The sequence below is a fragment of the Meleagris gallopavo genome, chromosome 1, assembly GCF_000146605.3.
Source record: "Meleagris gallopavo isolate NT-WF06-2002-E0010 breed Aviagen turkey brand Nicholas breeding stock chromosome 1, Turkey_5.1, whole genome shotgun sequence".
Classification (NCBI taxonomy): Eukaryota; Metazoa; Chordata; class Aves; order Galliformes; family Phasianidae; genus Meleagris; species Meleagris gallopavo.
Window position 1 is genome coordinate 69,186,764 of NC_015011.2, and position 11,522 is coordinate 69,198,285.

Genomic DNA, 11,522 nt, shown 5'->3' on the forward strand with positions numbered 1-11,522 from the left:
GAAGAAGAAGGGGGTGGGGGGGGCATATTTTTCTTCTTCTTTTCAGAATTATTAACTGTTTTCTTGTAGTCTATAAATCACTTCTAACCACAGAAACCTAAGCATCACCTCAGTAGTTGCTTAAAAAGAAAATCACAATCACACTAGTAGTCACAATTATATTACCCACTTTTGTTACACATCTCTAAATAGCAGACTGATCTCTAAACAGCAGATCAGTTCTCTATTTCTCAATACAATACAGTTTGGCAAGTTGGGAAAGAGAAAATTCCATAACGTTCAGTAATGTTTATCTTCTACTTATTTGGCAACATGAAGTCTAGCTAATTCCTGTACACATACACACAATCCCTGAAGGTGGTGGGAAAATTAACTACTTGGACTGAACTAACAAACATAAGGAGACTGAAACACTTGCAGACAGACTAGGCATATAGTTCAACTATGAGGGCTGCTATGGAAGTAGTGCCTTCTATCTTATTATGTTGCAAGGAACTACAGATGATATACTTTCCCACTATATTAAAAAAAAATGCAATGAAAAAGAAACATAATATAAAAATTTTCTACTTATGCATCTTTATTGTAGACTTTTTAGATCTGCAGAAGTCGGATAGGTCAACTCAGAGTTCCCACAGAAACAACTTCAGCCCTTTTCTAGATACATATGCTCATAGTTTGTGAAGTTAAACTGTGGTGCTAAACAGAGGTGGAATTTTGTCAGACATTTAAAATCCAAACTTCTAACTTTCTCAAACATTAAGGGTCAGATCCATCACAGCAATTTGGGATAGAAGGTAGACACAAAAGCTAACAGTGTCATGAAAAATTCAACAAGACAGTCAAGTTTAGAGTTGCTGTGGAAACCCTACTGCTGAAACTTCTGACTTTTGTGCCTTTGACTTCTTGATCATAAGGTTTCACTAAAGGACTGTTTGCACTGAATGTATTTTTTTCCTCTTTTGGAGACGGATTTACATGAGAATGGTTTCTTTGTTTCCTGGGATTCCATCTGTTCTCACTGCTTTTTTGCCCACCTGAAGCATAATCCTCTGTGTGAAACTGAACAAATGGCTACAGTGGACATGGTTAAGGCCTTCAGGTGGGAAATGTTTACCAGAGTAAGATGAACTTTTCAGATAAAAAAGGTTTCCTTTCCCTTCAAACTATCTGGCTAATAAAGAATAAGAAAGGAAAAAGAACAACAAAAGCAAAAACATGGCAGTGATTGAAGTGCTTTTAAAGAAAACACTTTTCTGAAGTTTTCATCCAAAAACTTCCTGCTTACATGAGAGGCTGCCAAACCAGCAACATCAAGTAAATAGGACACTGAAGACGAATGCAATTAGTAGACAGCATGTACTGATTCCCGTGTCAGCCTTATAAATCTGATACATACATATAGCACCTCTGCAAGAGAAACATAACATGTCTTCAAGTCTCTAAATCTATCAGAACATAGAAATTGAGCAACACCAGTGCTTCCTCAGTGCCAAAAGAACAAAAAGTAGTGGATCCACTCTGCAAGTGAAGCTGAAGGATGCACTTTGAGATACAGACAAAAAGGGCAAAGTGAAAATGTGGGCTTAGCTGCTTGCATATGCTGTGTTGAAAGAACTGGTATCGTAAAACTTTCAGAATTAGATGATGTCCTGCCCAAGCTATAAAAGAAGTGTGAGAACAAAGTGATTCTGTCATCTCTAAAAAAGAGAATCATATAGTCATGTAGGCTGGAATATCAGTACAGGGCTTATATAAACTTAAGATCAGGTTTCTCAAAAATTTTGAAAATACAGAATCTATGGCTAGCTGGAAAAGTAATACCATAGGCCCAAAAGGCTGGCAAACTGTATTCCAGCATTGCTTAAAAAAACCTGACAGTCACAGTTAAAGTGATACATTCAAAATTCCATTCTGCTGTATTATAATGACACACTGGATGATCCTGGTTGTACTTTCCTTCAATCCTCACCAAAATTCTTCCAGAGAACCAAAAAAGTTCCGTAGAAATCATATCTGTTAACAAAATAATCTTAGTGAGCATTGAAGTTGGTTCAAAAACAGATAAAATACGTGACTACAGTTATCACTGTATGTTAGATATATTCAGGTCTATCACAGTTCAGATAATTCTAAAACAATCAGCTCCGTTTCCTGACCAAAAAAGTACCACTGGCCGTGCCTGTACAAAGTGAGTTTATAGCAAGGATTAGAAGAAGGAAGAGTTCATTAATCAGCACTGGAAACTGTTCAACAGATACCAACTGTGACAAAATTTTATTATTTATAAATCGTTATTTTCAGAAGAACAGCTTTCCTTTCGATGAATCTGGACTTTTATGCCAAAACTAATGTCACTTTTAAAGGTTTTAACATTAATATATGAATAGGAGTAGCGATCAGCTCTGTGACAAGCAAATCTCCAACATATTACTTAAAAATCTAAGAAGGGCAACATCACGACTGTAAATGTTAAAGAAAATTTCAATCAACACTCAAGAAGTGTAGTTTAAGAGGTTTAGGAATAGCAGCAGAAAGACCAGCTTCATCTCCCTCAAACTACTAATGAACTGTTGTGTGACCTTAGGTGAAATCACTTCAGTGCTTCATGCTTCTGCATTCTTTCCTGCTGTGTCTATGAAGACTGGGAGTGCTTTAGGGAGAGGGACTGTCTCATATTCTCTATTTGTGCAGTGTCTAGGTACTGCAAGCTCCTGATCTTGCATGAGATCTATACATGCTATTGCAGTAACAATGAAGATGTAACCAAATTAGGCAAATATAATAGGGATTAGATTTACAAATGAGAAGCTTTACTGACTCTTTTATTAAAAAGTCCTGTCGATTTTAATGCATAGTTATTGCAGCAGGACAAAATAACATTGAAAATGTATGCCAGTGAACAGCTATACAGACTGAATACTGAAGATCAATTCTGGGTCTATTCGAGGCATCTGTTACAGCAGGTCGTTGTTACATGTGATTTATGAATTTTGTGTTTTGTTCCAAGATGTTTAAGAGCTTTGAATGCATAAAATGCATAAAACACTTTCTGATGTTTTCACTATTAATCTGTGGAATTTCACCCTGTTGCCTTTCATAATGACACCAACCATTTATTTTTTTTATTAAAACTTGTCTTCAGGAGTATCCTCTTTATTTGTCAAGCTTTAGTGAAATATTGTAATGACTATTTATCATTATCTTGGATGTCTTTTCAAAAAGGGTTCCCACTTCAACCATGAATGAATGTATCTGCTTAAGTCCACGAGAATTTTATTGTTGACTCCAGTAAAATTTTTAGCTCCTTTCCAAGGATGCTTCTAAAAGAAGGAATAATCTACTGACATATCAGGAATCCTTCATTTATATTTTCTTGTCAAGGAAAACAGTTTCAGAAGGAGGTAGCAAATAGGAGTAAGCAAAAAGTGTCCTTGCTGGAAATATTTGTCCTTCCTTCCTAAAATATATTGTAGGATAATATGATATAGCATACATACTACTATGACTCAAAATAAGAGCTAAAGGATGTTATCTTTGGTATTTATGGGAATGTTTTTGGAGACACTTTATACCTGGGGAATTCTACTCCATTTCAAAGGCAAGTATTTGCTCTTTAGAAGTAAACTCTGCTAATGGATGAAAACTCACTTTGATCTCCCTTCCAAAGTGTTTTTGACATCTATCTTTTACCAGAGAATGAACTTCTACTCTTGGGAAGTTCAGAACTCTTCTATTGATTATACAACTTGATAAGTAAAGCTAAATCTTAAGATTTAAGAATTACAGCTTGATTTTTTTGTTTATACAATGCTAAGACATGTCTTTAAAATCTAAATATTCCAAAGATTTTTAGATCCTTTTCTATTCTATTTTAATTCATAGATTTATGAGCAGAAGTACTTCTGCAAATAACAGTATTCACTTCTATCTCAATGTACATTATTTAAAGTAGACAACAACAAAATGGAATGGAATGTTGCTAGGAAGGTCTACTGCCATACTGTCAGCATCCACCTCTGACATCATGGGCCTACATAACGAAATAGGAGTCATTACTTTCAGAGCAGTTCTAGCAGATTAGACTCTTAATAAAAAGTTTGATGAGGAAGTTTATATTCTTTGCCACATGGAATTCTAAAATCTTAGGAAAACAAACTCAAACACACCCCAATATTTGGAATTTGTTTGCTTTGTATTTTTTCATTAGAGTCATTTATTTTTCTTGTACTGCTTTTTATCCATAATTACATAAGCTATAATTGGCAAGCATTTCATGACCTATTTATCTTAGTAAGATAAATAAGATGTATAAGATGGTATAAATAATTTTCCCACAGATATAATGTGGTATTCAGAATTTCTAAGGTTTTAATAAAAGAACAAAAGAAATGCAAATTTCAAAGGTAATTGACAGCATATGAAATTACTATAACTTGCACTAAAACAATTGTTTGGCATTCTCTGAAAAAATTACAGTGCATGGCTGTTGCTACAATATGAACTCTTGAGTCTGGTCTCCTAGCCTTATATTGTTTAAAAGGTCAAACTGAGCCCAAAAGGCAAGTGCACAAACCCAAGCATTATATTAGCAGTTAATAAAAGGTGAGTAACTAACTAGCAGTTGGTAAAAGTGAGAAATCAGTTATGTATTATCTTCGTTTTTGTTTTTGTTTTTAGTCTTACAGGTATTGTTATTAGCTTGCAACCTATTTATAATAAGAAATGCTCACCCAAGAGAAATATTCAAAATAATGAGTACAGGATTATACAATAATAAGATTAATCAAATCGATAAACAACTATCCAACATGCCGTAGAACAATGAATTAAAAAAAATGCAAAGTAAATGACTTAGTCATTTTAAACATTAACAGATATATTACCAAGTCATAAAATATGCATCAATGTTAAGATCTGGCTTTCCCTATTCTTGATTCTGGTTCTGGCAATAGCATTATGCATATCCAAAGTTTGCCTGCAGATCTGAGTTTTGCTGAAAAGGGTAGATACAAATTTCTGATTCAAGTCCATTATGAAATGCCATGCAGCTTGAGCTTTCTGTCCTTGATCAGTTATTTCAACTAAATTTAAAATACATTTTATCCTTTGTTCTAGAATGATGAAATAATGTCTATTAAATCTGGACTGATTGTAATGAGCAGCTTTTCTCCAAGATGTAGTGTAACTCAAACGCTATCCAGTAAGTCTACTGTTAGAAGCAAATCAGTCTGTGACTTGATTTTGAACTGTCTTGCTTGTACCTTTGAGTTAAATGTTATATGTACCAAGCTTGCTGAACAGAAAGGTAAATTCTAAGACACTTCCACGTGAATAATAGGGCACTAATTAGTATGAATGTTATGAAATTTGCATTGGAAAAAAAGGAAAAATTAGTTCTCAGTATGAAAACTGTTAAAGAGAGTGATCACGAGTAAAATACAACTGAAAACAATGTTGTATTTCTTATTATTTTGGATGGAAAGAACAAGTAGAAAAAAAATTCAATTATTACACTTCTGAGTGAACAAAGCAGATGTTTTTCAGGAGGTAGCAGATTTCCATCAAAATAACCACTGTCAGAAAAGAAAGAAAACAACCTCACAGCTTCTTCTTAGTAATGTTGCTCAAAAAGACATTGCCACCAAAATTTCTCCCCACCTCTAGTGGGCAGGAAGTAGGAACACTACTGGATTTGCAAATGCCTGCTATGCATATCACCAGTTCCCAATGTATGTGAGGGAAACTTGTTTGTTCTAATCAGAGAAAGGAGCACCAGTCTCCATAGCTGCATGTAGTCACCTAGCACCAGCACATGTTGACTTCAGCTGCAGAATGCCCTCCTACTTCACTGCAGAGACATTTTACTTCCTAGTGGGGAAGTTCAGCTTTTTTTCCTAACAATGAGCCAACTAGTTTTCATAATGGAGATAAATGCTCCCTGCTGTGAACTGTAATAGAAAAACATGTCAAACAGCCAATGATAAAAGAAAAAGCACAGCCAAAAGACTGGCTTTTCCTGTTTTTATGTACAGCACAGAGGAAGAACATGCACTTCACTTGACTCACTGCAAGTCAAAACATCACTTCTATTAAGTGAGAAGACAAAAACTGCAAATTGTTTCACACTCTGAAGTACACACATGAAAACTGAACCCATTAGCACTTATTTGCATGAGTTTATTATGAAATCTCTGAATGTGAAATTCATAAGCTTTGTAAAAAAAAAAAAAAAAAAGACTGATTATTCATTTAAGAATTTGCCAGAATGTCATGGTTATGAGTGGTAAAGAAAGGACATCCAGCTGCCATTCTGGTGGTCCCATGAAGTTCATTAGCTCTTACATTCACAGGTTTGCTAACAAAAGTTGGCTGAAATCCTCACCCCCTGCTCCATCCCATCCTTGGCTCACTTTGATAAGACTTGCATGATTCTTGGCTCCCTTTTATTGTCTGTTACTTTTATTTTGATGCTTCTGATTACTTAGTTTTATTAAATGGCATTGTAAGTCTTCAGTGCAAACCACTGTTCCTTCAGCTTCACAGCTGTTCTTTAACAGCTTTGTTCTTTCTCAAGAAGACATCTTCTGTTCTTTTTTTTCTGTTTCTCTGTACCCAAATTCCTAAAGGAAAATATTGTTGCATGTGCTACACTATCTAAGCATACCTAGTTTCATACAGCAAATCTGTAAGATTTAACTAGTAAATATTGCAAGGAACACTAGTGCCTAGACGTAGCACAAGAAATGTGATACCTCCAGTTCTCAAAAGTTTTTTTGCGCATACCTTTACTAACTGCACAAAACACAATATTTGGATGCATCTAACTCTTTGCACCTATAATCTAAATATTTGCTTAAGATCTGAGGAACCTCTAAGCCATAGATGCTGCAAACCTGAGCAAGTATGAAGAACCACAGCAAGTATGTCTCTGTGCCTGTTCTATTACTTATCCCAAAGCATCCATATCACTGTTGGAGACAGGCAATTAGGCTCAATGGACTTCTGATTCATGTATCCTGGGGTTTCAGCAATCTTGTTTTTGTGAACTACGAAGATGAGAGATGGTGAGAGAAAGACTAAATCCTCTCAGATCCCTTTGATGCCCAGGATTTCTGTGCGGTATATATATATATATTAGCTGTAGTTCTACTACAATAAATCTGATTGATTTTAAAACAAGCATTTCAAACAAGTAAAAATAGCAGCTTAATCCAATGTTGCCATTTGCATACTACATTTTAACTCTACTGCTCCCTTGCTTCAGATATAAAGCCAGCACCTCACACCTGGATGTCATTGTAATTTTAATCATGAGCCCTAAATCTCATAGAGCATAGGAGGATTCCTCATTCATCCTTGTAGTGGATGCCTGTGCTTTGGGAACAGAATGTGCTGGAATCAGACTATGTTTACAAAAGTGATTTTTTGGCCAGCACAAAATGTGAGGCTGGAAACAATAGAGAAGGGAATGCAAGGTGTTTGTTACTGTAAGAAGGGATTATTTTGCTGTACCTAAATTGTGAGTGGAATGAAAGAGTTCAGGTAGAAGCAAGGAAGAAGAGTCAAAATGAGAGGCCTCAAACGCATGGTTATCAGGAAGGCTGTTTACACCATGCTCTGGTTTCTGTTAATAAGACTGCAGCTTGGAATCCATCTAAAGACTCTGCAAAACAAACACATTAAGGTGCATTAGCTGCTATGGCTATAAGGAATCTTAGAGTCATGACACTATCTGATACATAAGACAAAGAACAGACTCTCGGATCAGCCAGCAAAAGCAATTAATTAATTATGAGTATAACTTGCCTGCAATTTGTTTTTCCCAGACCTGAGCCTGATACCAAAGGCATGAATTAGATTTTAAGATGCTTCTAAACAAGGAAGATGCTGAAACTCACTTTCATTTGCTATTGGATGAAGAATTATAGAAAGGAAACATATGTACTGTATGTGCAGGGTATGGAAAGAATAGAAACAATATACTTGTAAATGTAATGATAATTAGGATCTCTGAGGCACTGGAGAAGATGCTGGAAAAGGAAGAAATGGTGGAGGATCTCTTGAGCTAGCAATATGCTTGGGTTGGGGTGCAAATTTTGGGAAAAAAAAGGGTAAAGAATGAAGCATGATTTACAGATATTTGAAATTCTCAATCTTTGCAGAACTGTTGAAAAAATATTCCATACAGAATCTTAGAACTGTCTTATTTAAGGTAAAAATTTTGCATCAGTAGGTCAAATGTTAAAGACTGGTAATATCCTGAGCAGGCCTAACTGCTCATGCAGATACATTGATCAAAATTAAATACCTTCTTTGAGCACATACCAGATTTCTGGTGTTTAGAATGAGAAAGAAACAGACACTTTCATTCCAAGGGTATATTTAGTAGCAGAGAGACAGTGGGTATTGCACTCTAATGGCTGGACAGTTTCCACTTGTCATTTACAAACAGAGTGAAGAGTTCTGTTCATCATAGAAAAGAAGACTTTTTTTCCTAGTGATTTTCAGTCGTGAACATGTTTTTAGTGAATTGGAACCAACCATGAGCTGTAAGAAATAATATGTATATACATATATTAATTCAGTGAATGGGTGTTAATTAATAAATATTCTTCTGTAAAAATATGGAACTAAGAAGCTGGTTGTGCTATGCAAAACTTGAAAATTGAAAAGGAAATTCAAGGAGAACAAGGAAAAGAGGACTGGCTAATTTGGTCTGTCAATTTTTGAATGCTAACAGAGTTTGAAGTATTTAAGATTTTTAAATATATCAGACCTTTAACAGTCAAATCTACAAATCTGCTTAGGACTTTATCATTATTAAGAAATCCTAAAGCTGAATGTGGTAAGCATGTTTACTAATACATATTGCTGAAGGGTCCCTTTCTACATCTCTGCCAGAATTTGTAAGCAACACATAAATCAGAGCAGAAATTAAGTACAGTATAGTCTGCACCAATGGGTGCTTTCCACAAACACCTTGAAAGAGAAAAGTAGAAAGAGCTGTTAACTGACTCTAAAGCAGACCCCAGGTTCATGCTTTTCAGAGCTAAATCATGCAAGTCATGAAAAACTCTGATTTCTGATGTTTAATATTTTGCTAGTGCTAATCACTTACATACCTCTTAGTAGTGACTAAACTTTTATTCGTGTTTGTAGACTTTTCTTTCCCATTTCATGTTTCAACTGCTTTACTGAACTTTTACAAAGTGTAAAAATGTATTTACAAACGAAAAAGTGAAATGGATGGCTTCTAGAGACAAATGTATCATGCAGAGTCCCTTACTCAGGCCCAGACCTGCTCGCTCCCAATTTAATGCTCATGAATTACACTATTGCTTTCAATAGGAGTCCTTGAAGACTTAGATTAATGTTTCATGGATAAAGAACTAAGCCTTGTAACTACAGATTTCTTACTCATACGAATGAAAATCTTCCAAGTGAAAATAAATAAGCAAATAAATAAAAATATTCCTGCACATTCATAAACATTTTTTACTTTTTAAAAGCATACTTTTTGATATGAATTTCTTAACTGAGGAATGACTCTCATGATCAACACTGTACCAAGAAGCATCATTTCAGTGGTGTAGTTTTCTTATAAAACTCGCTTGTCAAATGTGGGAAACATTTTGAAATATTTACAAAATGTTTCCAGTTGCAATTAAAGGTTTGGAAAATCCTACACAATCACATACAATCTATGGCCTCATTGTACTGCATATCAGCAACAAACAGTTGCCATGTAATTGGTTGTGGGTTTTTTTTGTGAGTTATCTACACTCTGCACTATTTCCTGTTATATATATTTGCATTCTACTGTTTTAATTTCAAATCTGCTAAAAAAGTGCAGAATCAGTTAATATCTGTGCTTCAGGGACCAGCTATAGCCCTGATTTATAGTCTGTAGTTCAGTGAAGCACTTAAGGTCAAGAATAACCTCTTTGTTAAGTATGCACTTGAGTGTTAATGCTGAAAATGGACAGAGTTACTGCTTCTAAAACTGTGTTTAATTGTATTCCTTGCCTTAGCAATCAGGGATTAAAGGCTAGTACTCTAGCTTTAACTATAGGGGTGAGCATAACAGAATGATGAGCGCAGTGAACTGCATGAGACAAACAATTACAGGAAAATATGTTTGTAACCAGCGTACCATTATACGTATTCAAATGCAGAGAGATTTACTGTTCCATCTGAGTTCATAAGCTGCTATTTTACATCATTTGTAGTAAACCTGGTGATTAGAAACACATATTTATTTTATTTAATCTAGTCTCTTATTAACAACTCTTATTAAAAAACTCTTATTAAAAAAAAACCACAGTGATCTGTTCATTGTACCCTATTAAAAATGTAAATTCATGAGAACTATACCAATGCTTCTGCATTGTCAATATTTATTTCTATCACAGATTTCCCTATTTTTGCTCTTCTGAATGTAGGCCTTCCTTTGAAAGAAAGAGAACAATGTAGGGAATTAAAAACTATTTTCACTGTTGCAGCTGGTTTTTCTCTCCTGTTTCAATCCAGACATGTCAGTCTCGTAGGTGTGAGAGTTGTTTCCAGTACCACCATTCACCGGCATTTGGACCCTTCTGGGAGATTCTATATTGGTGCCTGGAACCCAGCCCTATCTGCTGCATATAGTCTGAAACTAGGCCTGTTTCAAAGAAAGTCAAGCAGTTCCCACTGTGAGTATTGGCAGTGGCAAAAGAAAGATTTCCACATCCTTGTAAAAATAGAGCTCAGTTACCTGCATTTGGCCTGCAGGATAATGTGTATGGTTTGTGCCTCTTTAGAATTAATCCAGTAATGGGCAAAACAAAATATGATACTGTATAGTGACGTCTTCACACGTTCCCTGCAGATTCTGTGTTTACGTAAACCCAAACCTCCCAAGATCCTTTGAAAACTCACTTTTGCTTTGCTTTTCAAATCAGTTAATAACATAAATCAGTTACTAACATAAAAATCTGATCACTGTTGTCATTTGTGTTATCATTTCTTACATACAAAATGACATTTTAAGACAATAGAGGAGCAGAATTTAGAAAGAATTTTTTTTTAGTCAAGGGTGAATATAGCACATTTTAAAGAGCAGGAGTAACAGCATTTTAGCCAAAGCAAGGCAGGCTCTTCTGCTCAGTTGTCTCCCATGCATCTCTGTCAATGCCAGTGCTTAGTTTCATATCCTGTTATTTCAGTCTAGTGTTTCTGTGCAGCTCTGCCAAAACTCCTCTATCCTGATCTCTGACACCCTTTGGTATTCCAGTTCTGGAGCTCCTCAAAGGCTTTGCCAAGACCTCCTTTTCCATCTATGCTGAGTTTTCCCAGCTTTCTCTCCTCAGGCTGCCTTGCAGCTCTTCACTAGTGCCAGTCTGATGTTCATTAGAACCTACTTCCATTTTTCAGACCCTGTGCAGCTCAGTAAGTAAGTCTCCACTTTGACCTGTAGCAAACCTTGTTGTCAGGATCTCAGGATCTGTCCTGAAGATAACCTGTTACTCACTCACTTTTTT